The sequence below is a fragment of the Heterocephalus glaber genome, unplaced genomic scaffold (assembly GCF_053883595.1).
Source record: "Heterocephalus glaber isolate CG9 unplaced genomic scaffold, H.glaber_assembly_v1.0 deba00001444, whole genome shotgun sequence".
Taxonomy (NCBI): Eukaryota; Metazoa; Chordata; class Mammalia; order Rodentia; family Bathyergidae; genus Heterocephalus; species Heterocephalus glaber.
The window spans coordinates 22,312,315-22,338,597 of NW_028258297.1; the positions used below are offsets into that span (position 1 = coordinate 22,312,315).

General features: G+C 35.9%; 1 protein-coding gene and 1 pseudogene across 3 annotated transcripts in view; one reads left to right on the forward strand and one right to left on the reverse strand.

Annotated features, from left to right (window-relative positions):
* Positions 1 to 26,283, reverse strand: part of Ptpro (protein tyrosine phosphatase receptor type O) — a 249,838-nt gene that overhangs the window by 160,746 nt on the left and 62,809 nt on the right. The window lies entirely within an intron of this gene.
* LOC147827505 (ragulator complex protein LAMTOR5 pseudogene) lies at positions 3,114 to 3,539 on the forward strand (annotated as a pseudogene).

Here is a 26,283-nt window from a genome sequence, read left to right on the forward strand (position 1 = left end):
GAGAGTATTTATCACACCCCACCCGTGCAATAACATGTCATAACACTTTGTAGTCTCAAGCTTTTCTTCCAGCTTTCCCCTTCTTTGACTTCCCTGTAGAATCGTCTTCCGTTTGGTGATCTTGAATGCTTGTCCCTTGGCTTCTATTACAATAAACCTTCTCATGTGGCCATGCCCTCCTAGCCAGACCTATCGGTCTCCTTTGTTGCCTTCTCCTGCTCATCTTTTATATTTAAGTCCCATGTTCTCATCTTTTCTTGTCTATCTCTACCATCCTTGTAGGGGACCTTGTCTGGCACTGTGTTGTAGTTAGCAACTACCTGCCACAAACTCCCTACCCTGGATCTCTAGCCCTGCTAGTTCCTCTTATCTCCAGACCTATATATTTAGCTGCTTAGCCAAAATATCCACTTGAATATTGGAAAGGCACTTCACCCTCAAGGCTCTTAAGCATCAACTAAAAAATCATCACCTTGCCCTAAATATCATTATTTGTATGCTCCTCTGTTAGCAGACAGACCACTCTCCATCCATTGCTACAACCTGAAAACATGGGAATCTCCTTCAACTCCACTTTCATCTGTGCCCTCTCTTGCCACAAATAAGTGAGCCCTAATGTTTTTTATCTCCTTACTGTCTCTCGAGCCTCTCCACATTTCTCTCTCTGCCATCTTGTCTGAACTCCTGCTGCAGTCTCTCCTACTTTTTATAGTTGCTTTCCACACTGCATTCAGAAGTTCTTTTCAATGTACAGAACTAGTCATGTTGCTGTCTGTCTCAAGCCATTCAATTGAGGAAGCTGTTCCTGTTGCACTTGGGATAAAGATGCAAAGAACTTCATGTGCCCGCCTTGGGTACCACATCATTTTAACCTTGAGAATCTTGCTGGTCTCATTTCCCACCACTTTCCCTTTTGCTTTTTCTACTCCAGTGATACATCAGTTAAAGTTTTACTCCAGCCATTGGCTGATTTGTCAGTTTCTTAAGTGGAGTAATCTCCTTCCCATCTCTGCATTTCTATCTGTCTTTTCTCTAAATGATATTCCTGCTCCAGCAGCCCTTTTGAGTGGCTGACTCCCATTCATCCGTTGGGTATGAGTACATGGATCCCCACCTCAGGAAGCTTTCCCTAGATTGCTATCACCCTGCCTTAGCCTGGCAAAGTCCTGTGAAATATTTCCCTAGCATTTGGTGTCTTCTCTCATAATAGTCATTCAGCTTGTATTGATGTTCTGATATGTTTTATTATTTTACTAACACCTACCTTATGCACTGGTCTAAAATTCTATCAGTACAGGGACCATGTATGCAGTTCTCATCATTTTTAATCTCAAGTCCTACCTGAGTGCTTAGTAATGGTGAACATTCAAGGGAATCTTTGGAACAAATGAAATGAGTGAATACGTATGAGTTTTATGAGATCCAGAAAACACTGCTCTGTTCAGATGGTGTTACAAATACTTCTTGTTGTCCTCAATATTCAATTTATGATAATTTTTAATTTTTAATGGGTGCAAGAATGTCAACAATAAAATTATATTTACCAGCTTTCTTTGCAGCTAAATTTGGTTATGTAACCAGGCCCTAGTCACTGTGTGGTAAAGCCTCCTTTACAGTGGGGGGTTTAAAGAAACACCTAGTCATTGTTTGACTCCATTTTGTCCTTCTAACCCATCTCTTTCTGGTTTTTTTTTCTTTCCCAGTTTCATTCCATGGGAGGGAATGGAAACTCTCCCTCCAACCACCAAACCCTAGCCCCATTAGACCCCAGAAGCTGACAACACATATATATGTACCTCTCAGCTCATAGGCCCCACAGCCTGATCAACACTGCTATGCATATGTAACCTCTTGGCTCTTTGCCTACATTCTTTCCCTGTGTAATCCTAAAGCTGCTATCAGTACAGAGAAGATAGTTTTCTAGATTAGCTGTCTTCCCTGTTTGGTTATACCAAAAATAAATTTCTTCCTGCTCTGTCATCATTTCTCTCTCTTTGTTAAATAGACTCTACAGGTGACAAGTGAACAGATCTGATATTCTTAGGCTCAGGCCTCTGGCCAAGGACTCTGGTAACAACTGGTATGTAAGAAAATAGTGTGGCTTTTACAAAGAATTTCTAGAGGAAAGAAATGTGCCTTTCTTTAATCCTTTTCTCCTTCCTGCTGGCTGGAATGTGGGTAGAAATGCTGCAGTTCCAGCATTTGTCTTAGACCATGAGATGGTTGTGAAAATGGGAACTTTTCATGGAGAAGCAGCAAGACAGAAGCCCGAGTTCCTGGCCCCAAGAAGCACAATTCTATTCCTGGATGACCATTTTTAAATTATCTGAGCAAGATATAAACTCCCATCTTATTGAAGCACTAGTATTTCGCATTTTTTGTCACTTTAAATCAAACCTAAATCAAAATGAAATAGTCTGTCTTTAGAGCACTTGATTTTTAAAGGAAAACAAAAACTCCTATTATGAAATAAGCTGCAAGCATAATGCAAAATACTTTGGGTCAACTTTAATATCCAAACCTTAAGAAATTAAACTATAATTCAGTAAACCTCTAAATTTTCAATTTTGATCACTAATTTCTCCTAAGTTGAAGTTGACTATCAAAATAAGAAAAAGGTCTCATTCCACTGTTGGAAAATAATACCATGGCTGATCTACACGTCTTCCCCTGCTTTTGGCAGACAATGCTGACGGTAGAGTGAGCGTGCTAAGAATTATAATATTATTTTAAGTATTAAACACCCTTGTATGGGAACCATTAGTAGTATTGGCTCTGACTCAAATTCTAAAAAGAGTGATGTATTTAAATTTTACATCGTCCTTTGTGAAAGCATTTGATCTTCACAGCACTACCCAGGGAGCACTTGCTTTGGCAGCCATGAAAGTGTCCTTCTTTTCTACCTCTTCTTGCTTGTACAACAAAAGAGGACCAGCATCTTCAAATTTTCCTCTCCTAGTCAGGATGGAGGACTTTCAAAAACATTAACCTCATGCTAAACGAAATAATCCAGGCACAGACAACTACTGTATGATTTCACTTTGAAACAGAGTCTAAAAAACTCAGCCTCAGAGTTACCAATGTTGGGGAAGGAGGGCAGAGGAAAGGGAAGATGTTGGTAAAAGAGTAGGAAGTCTCAGTGAGACTGGAGGAATAAGTGATATATTACATTGAATAGTAAACATAGTTAATAATAAGGTATCTTTTGTCTTTAAATTGCTAAAAAAGAATAGATTTTGGGGGTTAGGATGGATGGCCGGTAGGATGGAGGCGACTTTAGAGCAATACTTGGAGGGTAGAATGAAGAAGTTGTCTGTTGTTGGAGTCCTGTGTACAGATTCACAGGACTTAATCTGGGTTGCTGTGGGACTCTATCAGATGAGCATTCAGGAGTGATATGTGTTCTGGCTCAGCAAGTAGCTAAACTGATCTCTGACCCCACTGATATCCCTGTGGTGAGTCTAGAATCAGATAATGGGAACATTATGATCCAAAAACATGATAGCATCATGGCGGCCGTGCACAAAATGGCCTCTTGATGTCTCCTGTCAGTTTTTCAGCACCCTTTCACTGGGATTCAGCCCCACCTATTAATTATCTTATAAAACTATACAGTTCCAGTTATTAGGCCATTCATCTGATGTACATTGGGCATATTTCTAGTTATTTTTGAGTAAGTTGCTTTAAACCAACCTCTCAGGATATTAGTAGGAAAAGATCATGTTTTGAGGCAACTGGTCCAGGTTACTTTGTATACAGAATTTTATGTTCAATAAATCTGTGTAGAGGAAAGCTTAAAAAACAAAAGCACTATAGTTCTGTTTTCATAAACCAATCTTTTGTTGTAATATGTAAGTAAGAATAGACAACCAAGCATAACCACGTATTTAGGAAAATGAAACCCTTTATGTAAAAGGAGAAAGCTGAGCAAATAGAACTAATCTTAGAAGAATTGCTATAGTATGGATCTTGAATGTCCCCCACAGCCCATGTGTTAAGGGCTTGGTCCCCAACCTGTGGCACTCTTGGGAGGGGGTGCAACCTTTAAGAGGTGGGAAGCTACTGAGAGATCTTAGGTCATTTGGGGAAGGCTCTCTAGGAGGACTGGCTTCTTCTACTCTCTCTTCTTACCTCCTGGTCCAGAAGTGAATGAGCAACCTGTACAACATATTCTCACCATGGTGCTCTCTCTCACCACGGGCCCAAAGCAAAGGGTACAACCAACCTTGAACTGAAACTCCTAGAACCATAAGGCAAGATAGACTTTTCCTCTTTTTAAGTTGATTATCTTAGGTATTTTGCTATATAGTATCAGAAAGCTCATACAGATATCCAAGAAAATTCAAAACCAGAAAAGAATTTAAAAGTTATATTAGAAAGTTGCTATGAAAAAGAAATAACCTGAGACCTGGAAAAAATTGGAAATTAAAACCATGATAGCTAAAAATTTTAATTTTAGTGAATGTTTTCTAAATAATAAAATTAATGTGTCTGAAAGTAACTCCCAAAATGTAAGACAAAATGTAAAGACAAAAATATATAAATTTAATGGAAAAATTAGGAAATATTGGGACTAGATTCAGACTATCCAATACCTATCTTCAAAAAACAAGAATAAAGAGAAAAAAAGAATGATCAATTTTTTTCTTTTCTAGCTCATGAACATCTAAAAGCTGAAAAGCCAAAAGTGCACCACTAACTTAAGAACAGCTTCTCCTAAGGATAAAGGACACCATATTCAATATGCCCAATGATTTTAAGATCCAGTTTTCAGATCCAGTACGATATGTCAAAGAAATAAATAGCAAATATTTCTCTGTGCTGAAAAAAAAAGACTTTAGTTCAAAAGAGCCTGCTGAATGGCAGTCAAAATGATAATGACAATAATGAATATTGATTTGGATTATCAGATTTAGTAAATAAAAATACACATTGGGCATGATTTTTATTTGTTGCTTATCTTAATTGGATTTAATTAGGTGTCTGAAGTTTTACCTGGCAACTTTAAATTTATATACATTCAGATGAATTCTTTGGACTCCAAGGACGAAGACAATAAGGTATTACAACGAATGATTCCTAGATTTGACAACAGGCTTCTACTCTGAAATGCAAGATGTTCTGGACCCATGTTAGAAAGTTCTGAGACAAAAGGAATAGTGATCTAAAGCCCTGTGCTAGCCAAAGTGGTATTTAAATGTAAGGATGAAATAATGACATTAGGAACCGAAATCAAACTTCTGTAAGAATAATCTCAGTGTTGAAATATAGGAAGAATTTTAATTAAAACCAGCTAGAAAATTAAAATATTATCACCAATAGTTTCCATTATAGGTACATTTATATGGAATGACATAATATAATTAAACCAAATAAACAATGCAAAGGCAGAGATAAAGCTAGCAATTTTCATGGATATTACTGCCTAAGAAAAATTCCAAGATAACTAATTAAACAGCCACTAGAACTAATAAAGACCTTAATAAGCAAATGTACACCAGATAGACATGTAAACATTAATAATTTCTGTATATTTGCAGGATCCAATTAGAAATTTTAATGGAATTTGAGATCTCATTAGAAGTAGAAAACAATGCTAATAAGCTTAGCAAATACTAAGTAAGAGTTTTAAGAAGGAAACTGTGAAAATTAAGTAGAAGAAAGATTTAAATAAATGGAAAGATATATGATGTATAGTATAAAGATAGCCAATTGATGATATCAGTTTTATTCAAATTAATTTATAAGCACATTCTATTCCAAGTCAAAATTCACCTTTATCCTCAACTCTCACCAACCTCCCACAACTTTAGAGAAGTTGAAAAAATGACTCTACTTCTTTGAAAAGCATACAAATAAATGAGAGTTGTGAAAAATAAAAGAGAACATCGTAACATTAACATCAATGCTATAAAGTAATAGTAATTAGAATAATGTGGTGTTAGTGAAAGAATGAACAAACTGAGTGATGAAGTAGAATCAAGCAGGTGTAAAGAAACTTTAAAAAAATAAAGCTTCACATTGGGTCAAATCTTAGGAAAAAGAAACAAGCAAAATTTTGTAGAAGCATAAGCATAGCATAAAAACTGACAAAGCATGGCTACTCGTAAGTGGGAAAGGCCTCTAAAAGTCATAAAGCAAACAACAAATTATGTGAAAATAGGTGAGATATATAAATGGGTAAATCAAAGAAAACTGAAATCCAAGATAGCATACTCAACAGGGCAGTCTCCCACTCCATCTTACTTTGGTCTCTAATAATTGGGAAAACACAAATTTAAGCCCTGTGAAATAATGAACTGCAGCTTTAGGATGGAAGCACCGGATCCCCAAGGAAAGAAAGATCCAGTGCCCAGTCTCCCAGATGCAATGGCAGCATCTTCCCGTCTCACTGAAGGGTCTTCTTGATTCCACCTGAGTCACTTTCACCATTTATGGTTGAGGTGCATTAGCCTAGCAACGAGTCCCTGACCACTGCACCTCCTAAAAGTCTGTCGTTATCTCCTCTACCTGAAATGCCCTGCTCCTCTGCCTCATCTGGAAATATTCTCTGTTTCTTCCATTTTCAGCTCAGGTGCTCTCTTCTAGGGTATCTTCCTTGCCTTCTGAGAAGAGATAAGGTCCACTCTTCAGGCCCTCATTTTTTTATGTATCAGCTATGGTATCACCACCTCTTGATTGGTTTTTATCATTCTGGGTCTATATCTCCCCAAAGACTGTAAGCTCTTAAGGACTAAGACTGTCATTTATTTCTCTGGGACTGGCACATAGTAAACTTCATGAATCTTTTTAAATGAATGGTGAATATTTGTTTTAAGATACCTCCCCTTGGTTTTTATGCATAATTTATAAATTGATTCTACAGTCTTTAATAGATACATTCTGGCTAAAACCAAAATCATACATTTTAAAATATTATAGGATATCTTCAGAATTCACTAATTTCATTTTTAAACTTTTCATCTTCCTATGGAGAACCTTCTTCAGGGGAAAAAAAATCTTGTAAAATGTATGGATTTTGGTGTTCCACAAATTCAAGATTTAAAATAGGATGTGCTCTGTCTACATAAAAAAGAGTATATTTTACTGAAAATATTTTACATGTGCTACATTTCCTATGTTTGCAACATTTACTTGAGAATATTCTGCTATAATTTCAAGTGCTGGAAAGAAACTGATAATTAGAAATGCTGTCCTACGTGTCAGAGATACTTCTCCTAGGATGCCTGTCTTATTAGTCTGCCGTATTTTAAAAGGCTAATGAATTTTCTTTTGATGACCAGACTCTTCTATAACTTGTGCCCTTAGATCTCAGCTGGAGAGATAGTAAAAGTAGAAAGAGAGGATGGAACTACAGTAAGTTCTGTTCCCTGCATTGTCTCTTATCACCAATATTTATGACACTGACTGAGTCATCTAAATGGATTAGAGAAGTAATTAGGATATTGACAGGCAGAAACAGTGGACTGGAGTGAACCTATGATTTATCTTGTTAAGTAACAGGAAAAGCAAGTGCTTTTCTCAGAGACATTGAAAGCAAAGGAGCAGCTCTATAATCCAAACAATCCTAAAATGTAATTGCACAAATGTAAAAACAAACAAAATTCTAGGTCTCTGAAATTATCTTCTAGATCTGAATGAATTAAAATATGTGCATTCATCTTAAGATTAAGTGATTAGCAATATTGTTTTATACACAGAATAGTGAATTATATCTAATTACCTGACAATGCATATTGCTTAGCAATTTCCAGCTATTGGTTTTACAAATTTTGGCTCAATGTTGATTTAACTATAATTTATCTCCATTTATACTTTTATGAGAGATATGCTATACTTTTAAAAAAGACTTTTTTTTTTTTTTTTTTTGTACCAGGGATCAAACTTGGGACCTTGTGCTTGTGAGGCAGGCACTAGAACCACTGAGCTAAATCCCTGGCCCAAAAAAGACATTTTCCATTACAGCTACTTCATATTTTTGACAGTGTATTTCTTCTACCTTGATATTTGACAAAACATACATTGAAAAGACAATTAATGGTCTAATTCAATGCAATCGATAAATTATAAAAAGAGTGGCAAGCCTCTAGCTCAGTCATCTCATTTTACACCGAGGAAGCTGGGGCCCAGGAAGGGTAAGGGATTCACCCAAGTTTCCCAGCAATTAGTGGAAAGTAGGTCATGAGCTCAATTCTCCTCTCTGCCAGCTTGAGGCATTTCTACCAGGTGACTGTGTCTTTCTCCCAGTCTTTGTTTCCATTTCTCCAAAATGATTCTCTCCCTGAATACGCAATTTCTACTACCCCTCATCTTCCCTTTAAAAGTTAAGCAAATCAATTCCCTTTGCATATCAGTATGATCATAACTTTTTAGAATTTAGAGGGGGGGAAGTACAAGGGGATGCACAGAAATTCATACACAGCAATTATCTCACTATTATATGGAAGACAAGTGCTCTCTGGTTTTATGGGATGCAGCTTTAATGCCTATCTTCCGCTTAAACAGCAGATGGGTTGTAAGCCTTTGCTTAATCATTAAATACCCTATTTTAAATATTTATTGTGTTATAGTCCAATTTCTTATTTATTAAAGGAAATATTTCTTACATACTGTATTATTTACATGACCAGGAAGGAGTTAGCCACTAATGAGATGAGCCTGAAAACCTGGGCCCATATCTTATGCTGCTGTTTGGTAGCCCCGTGGTTTATGCATCACCTAATCTCTCTAATCCCTAATTTCCCCTCTGAAAAGTGAGAATATTATTACCACTCTCTCTCTCTCTCTCTCTCTCTCTCCTTAAATAGAAAAGCTTCACACTTGTTTTATTTTACTGTCATATTGCTAGATAATAATAAGAGATACAACATTAAAAATTTCTATTTATCTGGAATTGCTTTAAGCACATCAATACTGTCAACAGTTCTACGGAGTGGTGCTAGCATTTTACAGATGAACTGACAGGCAGAGAACCAGTCACTTAGGTATCACTGGGCTTTAAACATCACAGTCTTTTAAGAAAGATAAATATTATCCTATACTATTGGGGGTGGGAAACAATACAGAGTTTAAAATGAAAGCATTAACACAACTGTGATAGACAGTGACACGCTCATTTATTCCTGTTGTTTTCTTCCCTACCTGGCACAGACAATGAAATATCTACCTACTGGCAAATTAATCCCTGCTAAACATAGGCTTCCAAGTTACCTTTTTAGAATCACACTGTTTGGTCCTTCCTGCCACTTAGGAACTAGTTGTATGTTATATTTATTTTAATGCCAATTGTCTTATTCTATCAACTGTCTTATAGTTGTGCTATATTGCTATCTTCCCAAAAGATTTAAAAGCATCATAACACAGTGATACATGCCCACCCATGTTTATAGCGGCATAGTTTGTAATAGCTAAATCTTGAAAATAGCCCAATTCCCCATCAACTGGTGAGTGGATAAAGAAGATGTGGCTTTTTTTTTTTTTTAATAAAATGGAGTACTTCACAGCCATAAAGAATTATAAACTAGAGGCATTTATAGCTATATGGATGCACATTGAGGCCATACTCGAGTGAAATAAATAGGACACACATGTGTAGATACCAAATAGTTTCTCTGGTGTGAGAAATTGCAAGAGTAAATGAGGACCAAAATGTATAATAACTAATGTAAAACAGGAAAAAAAAGAAAAAGTCCAAAAGGGAAGGGGAAGTAGGGAGGGGGTGGGGGAAAGGAAAGAAGGAAGGAAAAAATGGAAACACATGTAAATAGGGAGGGATGGAGGGGTTGAAGAGAAGGAAAGGGAATGGGGAAAAAAGAAGAGCCCAGATACATCATGTACAGGTACAAATTCCCAATGACGAATGTGATCATAATGTATACCTAAACTGTACCAATAAACTTAATGGAATAAAAAAGCACACTATTATTATACTCCTGCCATACTCTATCCAGTAAGCTAGAGGTTTAGACAAGTTAAATACAACTATTGCTGAAGAAAATTCAGAACCTAAGAGGAAAGATAGAAAATAAATAAGTTCAAAGACCAGTCATAGGTAGATAGATAAATATACATAGATAAGGAAAAAGGGATTGTTGTTTTATTTTTAAAGTCATTGTTTTTATTGAACCATTTAACAGCAAACTGATAATGATGTCTAGAAATACTCTAGTAACAAGTGGATAAAAAGGAATAGATAAGTGAAACAATAATGATGCAATTTTGATAATTACTAAGGCTGGGTGTGCAGGACATGGGCCTTCATGATACTGTTGTCTCTAATTTTGTGCATTGTTGAAATTTTCCATAAACTATTTGAAAAATGTACCAGCCATATCAGCATAGTTGGCACTGGCTGAGTACTTACAATGTGGTAGGTACTAGACGCTTTTTTTCTGTGATAACTCATTCAACTCTCAAAAACACCAGTGAGGTAGCAACTATGATCATGCACATTTTCCAGGTGAATAAACTGACACAGAGGAATCTGGTAACTTGACCAGGTTCAGGGAACTAGTGACCAGTGTAGCTGAGCAGTCTGACTCTAGGTTTTATTTGTTTAAACACAACATTATGCTGTATTTCAGCATAGGGTAATTATAACATATTGTATAATGATAGTTATCTACTACTTTCAGATATGCTAAGTAATTTACATAGAGTATTTCTCTTAATATCTTCCAAAAAAAGAGGATGTAAGCCTTAGGGATCCATTCAGCAATGGTGTGGGTCAGTAGGCTGAGCTTCCGTTACCAAAAGGCTGTCTTCCGGAGGCAGTGGGAATCATGGCAGAGGTGCCAGAGTGAGGTGTGTTCAGACAGCTTGCCATGGAAGTGGGTGGGTCACAAAACTGTAGGTTTGACAGCTGGATAAGGTTGGCTAATTGGGCAGAACATGGACCTGTAGATTCTCATGCCAGACTAAGGAACTGGGCACTGTCCATGAAGTTAGGAATCAGTACCTAGTGTAAGAAAGAAAATGACAATATTAGGGTTAAATTTTAGAAAGGCATTCAAAGGGCCCTGCCTGAAGAGTGTGAGTCAGAGGGGACAGTGTCCTCTACAGAACTGATTCAATTGGTTTGATGAACGGATGCATTATACCCACGGCTATTAATTTTGATAAATTTCACTCGACATTGGGTTATGTCTCTTTTCTCTGAAAAAAAAATCAGCTTCACTTTATCTTCTGCTATTTTTCTGACAGGCACAATTCCACTTAAATGTTATGCTTTCAAACGGCATTAAGTAAATGTAATATACCAAGTAATTTTCTTATTGAAGTCTATTAATTAGAAGAAAAAAATGTCCATAGGTCAAATGTGGAGGTCATCACTGCTCTATGGCTTTGATGGTTCACCTGACTATTAAAAAAATGATTTTGTTTTAGTTGTAGTCTAAAATTTGACTACCCTTCTTATATACAAAGAAAATATGTATTTCCAGGAATGTTTGGAAAGGAGGAAAGCAATTTCAATTGCTTCATCCTTTGGAATTTACTATTTTTCCTGACAGTTTATAGATGTTATTTTTAATGGGCAGCTTCACTGTTACATTAACCTTTCTCCAAAACTCCTGAGTCTGAAAAATTAGATCATATCAGTTAACCCCTTTCCTTATCATTACTGCAATATCTTAAAAAGGATACATGAGCTTGTTGGTGTGAATGAAGGAAAAATAATCTTTTCTCAACAAGCACATGAATATGTTCTAAAACTGTAGCTGACCTGTGCCTGTTCCCTTTATGCATCAAACACCTTTGTCCTTTCCAAATTGCATCTATTTTGATCTTTTGTGTGTTCAACTTGAAAGACTTATTTAATATTTAATATGTATTAGTGATGCTCTAAATTTTACACTGTAGAAAATGTGTCAGCTGACATGCAAGATCTTACTCTTGAAGCTTTTACAATTATCACAATTTTTCTACTTTTATTAAAATATTTAATTGTGAGTGTCTATGGGAAACAGATGAGAACTTGAATGTTGCTGTCAGTATGAATGTTGTTTAATGGAAGAGACAAAATTGGAGGCACATTAGGTTTAGAACAAAGATGTTAAAATGAGAATCTGATCCATCCATAATTCTCCTTACTTTTCTCCTAGTGTCCTTTTGCTTATGTCTCTGGGGACCTACACTGGGCATCCAACTTCTTGAATCACCTATTACTATCTCTTAGATTTTGTGCATACTGTGCTTCTTGCCTAGAATTTCTGTTTGTTCCTTAAAGTTCTGGAGGAATCACATTTCCTTTAGAAAACCATCCTCATCATTTCTAGTTTCTGTGTGATTGCTCCCTCCCCTCACTTCTGCTAAAACTCTTAAGTGAAATTACCATACTTCAGGAAGAACAGGTTGGAAAGAGAAAAGAAGAAAATAACACCAACCTAAGAGCTGAGCTGGGCAGTTCATTCATTCAACAGACATTAAAAGCCATCTCTGCGCTGGGTCCCAGGAATCTAGCAGCGGACATAATAGAAGTTACAGTCTTTACAAAATTACTAATCCAAAATTACTACTAATAGTAGTAATTTACTTGTGTTCTCATATAAAGATCTGCTATGCATAGTGATGACTAGGCATGTTCACATTGTAACAAGCACAGATCCGCTTGCTGCCTTCAATCTCTTTGCTGATACTACTCCAAATTGTTAGGTACAAGGAGGTAACAAACTTGTGCCTAAATAGCAATCAGTGCACTGCTTTCTCCATGGTGATCCATTCTATGTAGAGAAAAATGCCAGTTGAAATTAAGAGCGTGCTTACTGATTCTGGTAACATTTTGCTACCATCTTATCTCATCCTACCAAGGTCTTTGTCTTATCCAGACATGTAACAAACAATATGCATGTGGGTACCCTGTCTGCTGACCTCACCTTTGACTGGATTGCTTTGCCATATGCCCATCCTTGCTGAGAATAGGTTCAGCTCACAAAAGCTGTCATTTAAGTGCACGCATGAAGAAAGACTACATCTTAGCATTCCAGGTTCTGAAGAATCCCAGTTCAAAGTAGACTTCAGGGACAGCACAGATACAAAGGGGAGCTTAGGACAGACCCCAATTGAGATGACTGCTTTAGTCACAGTAGTTACACTCTCCCATCAGTTCCTTTGTGAGAAGAAACTGGAATGTGATCAATATGTATCGTGCACTGCATTAGAGTAGCTCGCTCCCGAACATCATGTGCATACAGATCTCCTGGGGGATCTTGTTAGAAATGCAGACTCTGATTTACTAACTCTGCGGCAGGCCCTAGCTTCTATATTGCTAACTGCAAGGCTCCTGGTCAGTGGGTCACATTGAGAAGGAGGCTATGTGTTCATGGCATTTGCAGCTTGCATCATTAGGCCCAATTTTCTTCTGTTGTTCTCCATATATTCTTTTGCCATTTTCATAAGGACATGTATTAATGATCTTTCCTCCAAATGTCATTTTCAAGATTCTTGTGTTCAGAATTATTAAAAGCTCCTAAGAAATACATGTAGAATCCACTCTTCTCTCTGTCTTGATATCTTATGTTTGTACAGGTGTGATTAGTTATGATTCTTTAGCCAGGTGCTGGGTGCCTTTGCATACAGTTGGTCTGTGTAGGAATAAAGGAGCTGATCATTCCCAGAAAGGTGTACAGATGGTTGCAGAAAGCACAGGAATCTGAAATTGTGTGGGACTTTCAAGGCACAAATAGGGTCTGGGTAAATAGGAGTAAGAGAATCTTTCAATTAATTCCAAACTGCATAAGTGCATATAGATAGAACCTTATTGTAAAGTGTAGATTCCAGTCACTCTGTCAACTTTCCTCATACTGTATATTGATTTCCTATTACTATCTTTCTCTGTCCAGCCAGTGGCACAAAAGCAAATTCATAAAAGTAATGGAGAAAAGGCCAGGGAACTCAAATTCTTTACAACACAGAGAAAAATCTGCATAGCTCTGCTGAGTGACAGAGAGGATCATGCCAAGAAAAGAGGAAGTGGCAAAGCCACTGCCAGGGCATAAAGAAACTACTCATTTCCTAATAGAAGACAGTCAATAAATACACTGGGAAGGTGAATTAACAGAGAGCAGTGGAGATTTAGCTTAACCATTAATCATGGCATGGGGTTAACATTAAGTAAGCTTGAAACTCATCATTCATTCATTCAGCATGACAAGGGTGTGGCACTGGGAAAAGCTCCAAAGCCTACAGTCTATAACTTTTAGTTCAGTGAGTATGAGCTGATAAATAAAAAATACTCCCTGTCCTCAAGTGATCCATACAGACCAGGGATGGCGAACCTTTTAGAGATGAGTGCCCAAATTGCAACCCCAAACCGATTTACTTGCAAAACACCAACACTGCAACTGAACCTGAATACTGAGGTTTCTGTTTGAAGAAAGCAACTCATATATTAACATTTTGTTTTAAAAGAAAAACAAATAGCATACATGCCATAAGTTCAGCACCACTGAATAAGTTAAGGATTAAAATATACAAGAAGTACTATTGGTACCACGCCTGAATTACACAGTCTCTGAACTTCCACGGGAAACTATTGGAATTCTGATCACAAGAAAACCCAGTATCATGTTAGGCAAAGAGGTTTGTCCTTGAGACTGTTATCTTCTGATATAATTTTGGCTTTCTGTAGCACAAAGAAAATGTTTGTTCTCCTCAGGATAGTTTTTTTTTTTTTAATAGTTGAGCCTGGCTCTCATAATTAATTACTTATTTCTTTTTTTCATGGAATAATCAAAAGACATATTACTTATCTTATCAATGCAGTTTATAACAAATGCATTTAGCCTAATAAAGTCCCTGGTTTATAAATGAGAAAGTGGGGTCAGGGAAGAAGGGGGAACTGGGAGGAGTTTGAAAGAGTAAAATTTATTTATACTTTCTTCAGTGAGATGCTGATGAAAGAGGGTATAGCATAGCAAAGAGACTACTTGTAGGCATTTTGGTTTTGGCCAGCTGGATGAACTGGGAAAGAAAACAAATTAGTTATTTATGGATTTTTCAGAACTTTTGAGTGTTTTCTTGGGAAGTGTGCCTGGCATGCTGTTCTCTGCCTTGGTTCATTGTTTGTGTCTCCTTCTTAGCTACACCAGCTCTTCATCATGTTCCTCACTTGACCTCCTCATGCACAAAATGCTTTCTATATTCCAGATCATTTAGGTGGAGCTATCTTTTGAGCTTATTCTTGAGCAAATTAATAGACAATATTGGCCTGATAACTCTCCATGGTAACCAAAAAGATTTAAAAAATAATTGGGTATATTTAGGCCAATTTAGCATTCAAAATTAATTACAGATTTGGGAATGATACTTTTTAAAGCAACTACATCAGGTAATTAAATTCTTTTTTTTCAAAAAAAAAGTAAATCACATCCATTTTTTCCTTCTTTGTGCTTTTCAAAAATAAAATTCTAGGGCCGGGGATTTAGCTCAGTGGCACCATGCCTCCTCGCAAGCACAAGGTCCTGAGTTTGATCACCGGTACAAAACAAAACAAAACACAAACTAATAAATAAATAAAATGTTAGTCAATACTTTCTTAGTTCTCTTGCAAATATTCAGTTAATTAAGTTAATAGGCAAGGTAAATGTGATGGAGAAAAGTCATTCTAAAAGGTAGCTTGTAATTGTGCTCAAAGTAGCTAAATAAATTAAAACTTGAAAGAAGTACTGTCTAAAAGATGAATCAGAGCACAGTAACTTTTACAATGACACTTAGCAGAAAGGTCAGTCCTCCACAGAACAAATACAAGTGATCAATTTACTAGGGGAACAGAAAATAGCTTTTATGCAAAAGATTGAGTGGGGAAGAGAGAATAAAGGAGGAAAGAAAACAAGATGCTTTATGCCAATTCACACAGCTAGATTTTCAACGAGTAATAAACATTTACTGAGGACCTTCAACAAGAAGAGTCCTGTGCTAGGGCCTCAAATGCTTTTCAAATGCTCTGCTCCTCAAGGCGTGGCTTGAAATATTAGCATCACCCAGAAGGTTTTGGTAAATGAATCTAAATCTGCATTTTAATATGGCCCCAAATGTTATGACTATTATTCATATGTAAGTTAAAGTTTCAGAATACTCCTCTAATGCAAACAGGAGATCAGTATTTCCTAAACAGATGTCATGACATGCTAAATTACTTCTGGGAATCACTATTCTAACATAGATCCCAGGAGATTCTTATGATCAGACAAGTCTGGTAAATATTGAACTAAAATATCTGTACAAACACAGATGGGCTGAAGATGAAGAGCTTCCCTTCTAATACCTTTGTAATTTATGATTTGCACTTATTTATTCAGCATATTGACATAGATTTTATTTTTAATAAATATATTTACTTTGTTCCGAAGTCAGAAGTTCTAAAACTGGATTTTGGTTTTGTTTGTTTGTGACAGACTCTCACTTTGTAGTGTAGGCTTTCCTTGAGCTCCCTATGTAGCCCAGGGTTGGCCTTGAACTCATAGTGATCCTCCTGCCTAAACTGCTGGAGTGCTGAGGTTACAGGCATGCATCACCACACCCAGTTTAAAACTTCGTTTTTTAGCCATGGAAACCTGTGTTCAAATAAAATATTTTTTAACTTAAAAGAACATTTTGATCTTTAAAAATCTTTTTTTAAATTTTGAAAATAGTGTGATTTAAAAACCTGAGTGTATTCTTAAAGTATCATATCGTTCAGTATAAAAATTTTTTAAATGTATTGTAATCCAGTGTAGACAATGTATCTAAAAGTGTACCTTGACTTAGTACAACTGTCTCATGTGTAATATATATTCTTTGGCCTATTACTCTGGTTTTCAATTTGTGTATGTGATAATTAATTTTATAAGGTCTTATAAGATAAATAAATGAATCTGATGCTGGAGAAAAAAGGGGAGTGGAGGAAGGGGGTAAAGAAGGGAATTGAAATGTGTTTTATACATGTACCAATCCCAACAGTGACTGTAATCATTATGTACTGCAAACATGTACTAGTAAAAGTATACATATATACATATATATATATATACAACCCCGTGATTACATATTAATATTCTGACTTTTTTCCTTCAGACCTTTTTTCTTTGCATTATTATGTTTCCTATATAGAATACATCAAAATAACACAGTATGACATGTATGAATTTATCAATCATAATGTAATGAACACCTGTGTGTCTAATCTAACTTACACACTTCTCCTCCACCTGTTAAGGTAAACAACATACCAAATTTTGAGTCTTTCACATCTTTGCTTTAAAAAATAAGAATGGTTTTATAAATTATAAAAAATCACACCCAATTATTAATTGCAGAGAACCTCTATCAGCAAAAATTTTTCTTTTTTTAAATTTATGTATATTTATTGGTACATTTTAGGTATAAAATACATTTACATTTATCATTAGGTGTTTGTACCAGAACATGATGTATCTTAGTTCTTATTTTTTTCTCCCATTACCTGTGCACCCTTCACCCCTTCCACCCTTCCCTATTTACAGAGTTTGATTCCATTTTTTTTTCTTTCTCATAATTTTTCCTTTCCCTTTTTCCCTTTCCCCTTCCCCTCCCACCATCCCCAAACTGTTGGGCCTTTTCTTATTTCAAATTACCAATTATTCATTTTAATCATTTTAATCCTTATTTGCACTTTCAATTTCTCACACTAGAGAAACTATTCTGTATTTACACATGTGTGTCCTATTTATTTCACTTAAGGGTATGGCCTCAATATGCATCCATTTAGCTATAAATGTCTCTAGTTTCTCATCCTTTATGGCTGAGTAGTACTCCATTTTATAAAAAAAACACATCTTCTTTATCCAGTTTCCAGTCGATGGGCACTTGGGCTGTTTCCAAACTTTAGCTATTACAAACTGAGGCACAAATTTTTCTATGAGTACAACATTCTAAAATGTTGTTATGTTGTACTGCTTCCACTAAATGGCTAGGACTTGTAAGTCTTTCAAGAGAATCTAAGTAAGGTATTTAAAGAATTTAAAGAATACCAAATGTTCATTTATAAGGCACAAAATGAAATGTTATCTAAAACAACTGCCAGGTTTGTTTATTATAGTTGCTTTCTTTTAGTGACTCAGCTAGTTATAAATAATGATAAAACAGGTTACAGGGATGTTAAGGGATTTCTTCATTTGAATAGCAGCAGCAGCTAAACTTAAGATATCTTGACAGAAAAACATTTTAGATGACTGCTTCGGCGATCCCATGATAGACTTTCTCACAGAAGCATTTTATTTTACAGAATCTTTTTTTTTTTTTGATACCAGGGATCGAACTCGGGTTCTTGCACTTGCGCAGTAGGCGGCAAAACCACTGAGCTAAATCCCCGGCCCTATTTTACAGAATCTTAAGAGCCAGACACAGAACTACTAATAAAACAGTTTAACTGTCTTGAAATACAAGTAAAACATTGTAGCTGACACTATATTGGTTTAAGGACTTTAAACCAATTTTAAACAATTTCTAATATCTGAAGATTGGTTTTCAAAATGCACAGCATCTCTTATGGCAGAAAATAATAAAAACATTGTACATTTTAAAGTATTGTTAGGCATTCTAAAACTACTCTTCTTTCAAGAAAATTTGGAATTTCCAGATTAAAGCTTCATGGTTTCAGTCATGCATAAACGACCTTAAAGACATTTTAGAATTTTGCTGACATGTTGGTCTGAGGGAGGTGGGAAGGACCCGGGTGAGTAGAAATGATGGATACAGTAGTAAATGAGGCTGTTAGATTATCCAACATGCCTCTCACTGTGATGTGTGATGGCTCTCTTTTTTCTTATTTAGTGGTAATTAGATTGTATTTAGACTGCTTGAAGCATGCTGCTTGACCAATATAATTTATTTCCCCTTAAACTGTGGTAGGGCTAGGATACATAAAGTAAAATAACCCCCTGAGTCCTTGTGGTAAATCAGAGACAATATGAGGATTATATTCCATTGAAAAATGCAATTGCACAAGACCACGTCACTCTCCAATTTGACCAACTATTCCATCAAAACAGCATATCCTTGATCTTACTTGGGGAGATACTTCATAATACAGTCATTCAGAGAATGTTAAAGTTAAAATATTCAGTTGCTTTTGTTTTACTTTTGTAGCATAATAGGAAAAAAATTTAAAAAGAAAAATGATGATTCTAGCAAAGGCCAGTAAAATAGACCAGTGAAAAGCAACCTGTAGACCTCAGAGAAAAGTATCTAAATGAGGGAATGTGTATATGGTAATAGAAAATATGTATTCTTTCTTGGAACCTAAGTGTTTCAATCCTAGAGACCAAAATTGAATGATGATGAAAGAGAATATTTAAAACAATAATCTTGAGCTACAGCCTAGGATTTTAAGAAGATCAAATCAGTCCTTAAAGCCAAATCCCCATCTCATCCCTTCAGTGCCTCCTCTCTCTCTCATCATTTAATTTCCTTATCTTGTAGAAGTAGTCAACTTTGAAATTACTAGGAAGGCAATTGTATGAACCTAACTATTTCAAGTTTCTCAGACAGAGATTGTAGAAAAATGTGAAAGAATTGTCATCTGTATGCTTCTCCTTTCTAGTTTTTCTTTCTCTGCTCATTTTCAAAATCTTACATTGTCTAAGTCTAATTTTCATTATATTAAAGATGAAGAGAAATAAACATTTGGGCTATTGTGAGAGAAAAAATTAGAGATCCCAGCTGTAGTTGCATGTTACTTATGAATCAAAATACATAAGCTACCTATGACATAAAGATTATAACTATATCTATATAGCTAGTTGCTCTGCTTTAGCACTCCTAAGTAAATGGTAAGCTACTTGAAGAGGAAAAATAAAATGTCTCTCACAGGACCCAGAATTGGTACAAGACTGATTATTTTGGAGGGCTTTCTAGGTTAGGCACTGCACTAGATTCCAGGGGTTCAATTGATCACTTTAAGAGTTCATGATCAATTGACTTGCAGGGAAAAAAATCCAGTATTTTTTTGTTTATGTACAAAAAGAATTTCAATGAGCTTTCTACTAAACTGAATTCCAAGTAGATGCCACAGTGGGGTTCAGACTGATATTTCTTGTGTTTTTCTAAATGATGCTGTCAAAAAAAGCAGTAGACTGGAAGTCAGACTACATTGTGAAGCTTTTCTTAAGGTAAATGAGAGTACATACAATGGTGTATAGCACCTAATACCTTCACAGTGATGAAGCTTTTCTTGAGGTAAATTTTCTAAAGGAGGGGCCTTGAAGTAGATAGAGGATCAGTGACATTTTTATTCCTATGATCCTGAAACTCAGGTAAATCACTGAATTTCAGAAATTAAATAGGGCAAATAAACTATTGCTATAAATACTATAAAAACCACTGACTCTATATCTTTGCTTTTACTTTTATTTTAATCAGCATAATATTACTTGAGATAAAAATTATTGGGAAAATTCCTACTGCACTTCATTTTGATGTGAAATTGTTCCCCTATCATTGTTGTACAGTCTTTTTTATACTTTGTCAATGGAAATTGATGGTCAGAAAGTTAACAAAATATTATAATGATTCTTTCTGAGCCTTATTTATCTAACACTTTTTGCTTTCTTTATAAGCACAATTATATCAGGATGCTTTGCATTCGTACCATTTATCTTTTTCTGTGACGAGATTTCAGATACTTGAGGAGACAGCCATAAATGTACCTAATCAAAGACCATCATTTTTATTTAGCCAAACAAGATCACCAGAGGAAAATGCATATAAAAAAGCCTAATCAGAAAGAAATTTTTAAAAATCTATATATTATAGAAGTAAATCTTTCAATACCAAAAGATGCTTAAAATTAGTCATTGGATTAATTTAAAATGGCAATATTTCAAGGTGGTTATTGTATGTAAAACTATAGGAAAGATCGCTGCTGGCCCAAGCATGCTCTAGCTGGGTTTATGGATGAATGGCTTCTCTGGAAATGTGAGTCTCTATGTGATTTTTGTGACTTTTTTTGTGTTCTCTGGGCTTGCAGAAATCATTTCCCTGCATGAAACTTTACATGTGCTGCGTACTTTAACAGTATCCATGTGCAGTGTCGGGAAACACAGTGGCCAGCAAAACATAAATTGTGCATATAATTGTGATAATTTCAATACCCATTACTAGGATCATAATGGATTCAGGTGACCTCTGAATTGTGGTCCCAAGACTGCCAACAATTTCTTACAGTATGTAGGCAAAAGACAACTTAATCAAAGTGCAAATTTAAATAAAATAATTAAAGTAGATAATATAGTTAAACTTAATGACTTAAACAACTTAACCTGAAACACAGCTTCCTTTAGCGATAACACAAAAATATTTTGAGTTTTCACTTGACCTTATAAGTACAAATATCATACATCATTCACTTTTTTCCCATGGTATCTCAGACTTGCTCCTTTGGTTCCAGACAATATGTACTTCCATCAATCTTGATAAAATAGAGTTGTTTGTTATTAACGCATTTCTAGTATGAAATAAGATTGTGGCTTGGGGTGTATTATTTAGAGTCATAACAATTAATTCATTTCAAATACATTACGATTGGTTATGTTGAAGTCCTTCATTTTCTGAAATTCTGTCCTTTACAGCTAAATGAATGGAACTAGAAGGCATTATGTTAAGTGAAATAATCCAGAAACAGAAAGACAAGTACTGCATGTTCTTTATCATAAGGGGAAGCTAAAAATGTTGACCTGAAAATAGAAGTGATTACTACAGATTGGGAAGGGTGTGGGAGAGGATGGGAAAAAAGTGGTTGGACTTGATCAATACAAGTTGTATGCTACGAAAATATCACACTGAATACAATTAACATGTAAAATTAATATGTATATTTAAAAGTCTTCATTTTCTTCAAGTCTAAGATTTTGTACAATAAAAGAGAATAAAGATAATTTTATCTAATGGCTTATGTTTCTTTCCACAAAAAATATCAATTTATTCTCCTCCCATAGATTCTATATTACAAAAGATTTTTATCTATCTAATAGATAACTTTTTATCTATCTAATAGATAATAGATAACTAGGAAATAATATTTTTCCAATTGTCCTAAGCAAAAGAATGCAGAACTATCAGAGTTTAAATTAATATGACATACCAGATAGAAATTATAACCACAAAACTATAAAAATTTGTTCTAAATCTCAGAAACAAAATTTTATTTATTTCACACAGTCTTCATTCAGGCAGACCAGTAATTTCCATTACAAACTGCAGGACAATATTTCTACAATGCAAGGTCCCTAAATCCTTAGAAGAGTTTTATTAAATCACATTCATGATACATTCATGTGAGTATGACAATATGGCAGAGTTACTTTCTCTCTTAAGTGTATACACATTAAAATATAGATTTCCTTGACTACTGTGTTTGGCATGGACTAGATTTTGTGACATTCAAAATTCATGTTGAAGCCTAACCCCCATGTGATAGTATTTGGAGGTGAGAGTCTTTGGGAGGTGATTAGGTTATGAGAGTGGAGCCTTCATGAATGGGGTAAGTGCCCTTTGAAGAGGAGATATGAGAGAGGATTTCTCTCTTTCTCTCTGTCTCACTCTGTCTCTCACATTCTCTGTCTCTCTGATCCATCTTCTCTCTCTGACTCTCTCTCTCTGACTTTCTTTCTCTCTCTCTCTCCCCCCATCTGAAACAGCAAGAAGATATCCATCTGCAAACCAGGAAAAGAGCCTTCACCAGGAACCAAAATTGCCATACCTTGACTTCTCATTCTCTAGAACTGTGAGTAATAAATACCTGTCCTTTCAGACACCCAGTCAATGATATTTTTGGCATATCAGACCAAACTGATCAAGATAGCTGATTGCTGGCAAGCATGGAGACACAGTGCCTCTCTGAAGATAAAGCAGCCAGGTGACAGAGTAAAAAGAATATGGATTTGGGAGTTAGGTCTAAGCAAACATGACTTATTTGTAAATTTTTCTCTTAATCTTAGATCATTCATCTGTAAAATATGGCTAATAACATCCATGGGAAAAATATCAACAGCTTTCAGGTAATAAAAGGAAATGATTGGGTATGAAAAAAATTCATACAGCCACCGCCAGCACAGAGGAGGAACCTCCTGGGCCACCATACCACTGCTCCCAGCACCAAGGACCACAGCTGGCCCCAGTGCTGAGGAGGAGCCTTCTGGGCTGATGTACCACCACTCCCAGCACCAAGGAGCAGAGCTGCCCACCATGATGAGGAGGTGAGCTGCTCGGGCCCCAGCAGCACCCCCCACCCCATTGAAAGGAGAAGACACATAAACAAGTCTCAAAAACAGACTTCCAGATCACCTAAAGAAACCCCAAAGGGAAACAAGATGGCACAATCTGATAATCAACCACCTGGACTCCCTGAACCGGCAACAAAAGAAGATCTGGAAAAAATGAAATCAGAAATGATTTCTCAGATAAAACCAGAGATTGTACCCATAGTGTAAGACATGATTAATAAATCCAGGGAAGACACAGATAAAAAAAAAATAGAGGAGCTGAGGAACATGATGGAATCCCAACATAGGAAACAAATGGAATCCATAAAACAGATGGAAACAGATTTTCAGGAGCTTAAAAACTCCACTGAAAGTTTACACAGCAGACTGAGCCAATGTGAGGACAGAATTTCAGACATAGAAGACGGGATTGTAATTGCTAACCAGGAAAAGAAAAATTTCAAAAAAATAGTAAGGGATCATCAGAAATCAATCTAGCAGCTGCCAGATGATACAAAGAAGAATAACATAAGACTGATGGGAGTCCGTGAAGATACAGGAGAGAGTAGAGTCAACATAAAAAAAATCTTTTCACAGAAGTGATGGAAGAAAACTTCCCAAGAAGGGGAAAACAACTTGACATACAGATAAGTGAGGCATATAGGACTCCAAATAGACTTGGTCAAAAAAATCTACATATAGACATATAATAGTTAAGATTCCAGAAACCCAACAGAAGAACAAAATTTGACGAGCAGTTAGAGAAAAGAAACAAATCACATGCAAAGGAAAGCCCATCAGAATCACAGCAGACTTCTCAACACAAACCCTCAAGGCAAGAAGAGCATGGACTGGCATATTCCAAGCCCCAAAGGAAAACAGCCTCCAACCCAGATTGATGTACCCTGCAAAACTATCTTTCAAAATGGATGGAGAAATAAGATACTTTCATGACAAAGAGCACCTTAGGAACTTCGTGAATACCAAACCAGCACTCCAAAGAATTTTAGACAATATCCTAGGAACAGACATTGAGGATCACAACCCCAGGAAGCAAAGCAGAATGAACCCATCTGGCATGACAAGAAATTAAATGGAAAGGGAGAGAACCCAACAAAAAGAAAAAGTCATGGCAATGACAAGTCAATACGTTTCAGTTATAACCATCAACATTAATGGTCTCAATTCACCAATCAAAAGAAATAGAATGGCAGAATGGGTCAAGAAGCAAAACCCAACAATATGCTGCATACAAGAAACATACTTAATTCAAAAAGAAACTCATAGACTGAAAGTCAAAGGGTGGAAAACAATACTCCATGTGACAGGAACCCGAAAAAAAGCAGGAGTAGCTATCCTCTTTGCAGATAAAGTGGATTTCAAACCAACACTGATTAAGAGAGACAAAGAAGGATATTACATCCTTGTAAAGGGAACAATCCAAGAGAAAGAGATGAAAATCATAAATACATATGCACCAAACACAGTGTGCCAACTATATAAAACAAATACTAATGGACATAAAAAATCAAATAAGCACTACTACAATAGTAGTGGGGGAACTCAGTACCCCACTGTCACAAATAGATAGATCAACCAGACAAAAAAAGCAATAAAATACTAGAACTCAATCAAACTCTTGAACAAATGAACTTAACAGATGTTTACAGAGTGTTCTACCCCACAAAATCAGAATATATATTCTTTTCAGCTGCACATGGGTCATTTTCCAAAATATACAACATACTCTCTCATAGAACATGTTTAAGTAAGTGCAAAGGAATTGAAGTTATCCCCTGTATATTATCAGACCATAGGGTGATGAAATTGGAGATCAATAGCAAAAGAAACCACAAGAATTTCATACACACATGGAAATTGTACAACACACTTCTGAATAACCAATGGGTCACAGAGGAAATTAAAGAAGAAATCAGACAGTTCCTACAATTAAATGACAATAACAATACAACATATCAGAATCTATGGGACACAATGAAAGCAGTCTTAAAAGGGAAAATCTTAGCAGTGAATAATCATATTAGGAAACAGACGGAGCCCAGTTAAACAACCTGATGCTGAACCTCAAGCTTCTAGAAAAAGAAGAGCAGGACACATCCAAAGCTCATACAAGGGAGGAAATTATAAAACTCAGAGTAGAAATCAATGCAATGGATAATAAGAGAATGATACAAAAAATCAATGATGCCAAGAGTTGGTTCCTTGAAAGAATAAACAAAATTGACAAACCCTTAGCCAACCTTATCAGAAAAATGACAGAAAAGGCCCAAATCCATGCAATTAGGAATGAAAAGGATGAAATTACAATGCACCCAGCAGAAATTCAGAGAATCATAAATACCTACATTGAGAACCTATATGAGAAGATGGAAAACACAGAAGAAATGTACAGATTCCTAGATACGTATGAATTACCAAAATTGAATGAAGAAGACCTAAAAATTCTAAAAAACCCAATATCAATCAATGAAATTGAAAATGTTATTAAAAACTTACCAAGAAAAGCCCGGGCCCTGATGGCTTCACTGCTGAATTCTACAAGACATTTAGAGAGGAACTACTACCACTACTGTTTAAACTCTTCAAGGAAATTGAAAGGGAAGCAATACTCCCAAATTCATTCCTGGAAGCAAGCATCACCTTGACCCCCAAAGCAGAGAAAGACTCAACTGAAAAGAGAACTACAGGCCAATCTCACTAATGAACATAGATGCAAAAATCCTTAATAAGATACTGGCAAATAGAATGCAGAAGATCATCAAGAAGATCATACACCCTGACCAAGTGGGATTCATGCCAGGGATGCAGGGATGGTTCAACATATGCAAATCAGTAAGTGTAATACACTATATCAATAGAGCCAAGGACAAAAACCATATGATCGTCTCAACTGATGCAGAAAAAGCATTTGACAAAATCAAACACGTATTTAGGATAAAAACCCTACAAAAAATTGGAGTAGACAGTCTCTATCTCAATCTGATAAAAGCCATCTATGAAAAACCAATAGCCAATATCATAGTAAATGGTTAAAAACTGAAATCCTTCA